Source organism: Cucumis sativus, chromosome 7 (genome assembly GCF_000004075.3).
Source record: "Cucumis sativus cultivar 9930 chromosome 7, Cucumber_9930_V3, whole genome shotgun sequence".
Taxonomy (NCBI): Eukaryota; Viridiplantae; Streptophyta; class Magnoliopsida; order Cucurbitales; family Cucurbitaceae; genus Cucumis; species Cucumis sativus.
In genome coordinates, this window is record NC_026661.2 from 63,249 (window position 1) to 64,771 (window position 1,523).

At 38.9% G+C, this 1,523-nt stretch overlaps 1 long non-coding RNA gene across 1 annotated transcript; it reads right to left on the reverse strand.

Moving 5' to 3' along the window:
* Window positions 1–272: 272 nt before the first annotated feature.
* Window positions 273–1,523, reverse strand: LOC116405092. The gene is made up of 3 exons (XR_004218174.1): window positions 1,344–1,523; window positions 1,121–1,247; window positions 273–337 (listed from the first exon to the last, which is right to left on the reverse strand). It is a non-coding gene; the product is annotated as an uncharacterized LOC116405092 (long non-coding RNA).

Genomic DNA, 1,523 nt, shown 5'->3' on the forward strand with positions numbered 1-1,523 from the left:
ATCGTAAGTCAGTCTACAGAACCTAAAACTTAGGCTCTGATACCAACTGTAACGACCCAACTTTTCTAAGTAAGTCTTATTTTTTTTTTTCAAATAAAAGCTTTGTTTAATATAAAACAAAACGTAAGCAATTTAAAAAAAACATCTTCAAGTCAGGCCTGATTTTTAAACATTCAAGAAAACATAAAATAATACTATTTACAACAAACGTTTGTAAACTAAATTTCAATCCATTTTAAACCTCACAAGAACCCATAAGCGGAAGCAAAAACACGTTTCCTATGGCATCACGTTTCCTTCCTGCCCCTCGCCTGTTTGCCGCCTTTATTACCTTTGCCTGAAAATTAAACATAAGAAGGGTGAGTATTTTAAATACTCAGTAAGAGACCCTCTACTGGTCTCGTCAGGGGAAAATAAATTGTTAAAGTTCTATTGGGACACCCTGTACAGTCGAAGTCTTGTGATCCCTTAGGATACACATCTCAGTCTAACGCCCCGAGGGACGTACATATCAGTCTAACGCCCCGAGGGACGTACATATCAGTCTAACGCCCCGAGGGACGTACATATCAGTCTAGTGTTCTGCAGAAACACATATCAGTCAAATGCTCCCGAAGGTGCACAATAAATTGGTGATCCCGTGGGACACCTACAAGGTAAACATCCCAATACAATCTAACAATTTATCCCCTCATTCCATTCAACCCATCCTTCAGTTACTTCAAGTCACAAAGTTCTTTCTTTCAACATCCTAACAGTCAACTTATTTTACTACAGTCATATGTCTGTCAATAGTATGCTAATACATCAGTCAATCCACTATACAGTCAATGCACCCCTCAGTTCTCCAGCACACAGTCATACTTTAGCGTAATCATACACCCAATCTAAACGAGAATCACAAGTTCATATCTACATCTCATACCAACACAATCTACAATCTTCTTCCTGTCCACATACACACACTTATATATATGTTCCATGACAATCACGATATACATTCGACGTTAAGTCTACTTCAATTCATATGCATTCATATATATTTTCAGTCAAACCACAGTATACATTCAACACACATACAGTTCACAATCACAATTGAGTCCAGTAGAAAATCCCTTACCTGGATCTTTATGTAAAATTCCTTAGTCGAACTAACTTCAACAAACAAACCCCAAGAGTAAAGAATCGAACTCCAACAAAGCTTAAGGCGTAACTCAAGGACACTAACTCCAAATCACCGATGTCGCCTTCAAGAACAAAGATCAATTCAACCAATTAAACAACATCACATCTTAATGTATTTACAAATGTAAGACCTTATTACCGAACAATCTCATCCTTACCAATATCTTGTAACAAGACTTTGACAATCGACGTTAAATAGAAGTTGCCGTAGGATCTACACAAAAGACATCGTGCAAAACACTTTTGCACGCGAACTGGTCCGCGACGGTGGGTATCGACGAAGGCAGAACGGTTCGGACGTTCAACAGCAGTTACGCGCGGACGGGAGTAGCCCGGCA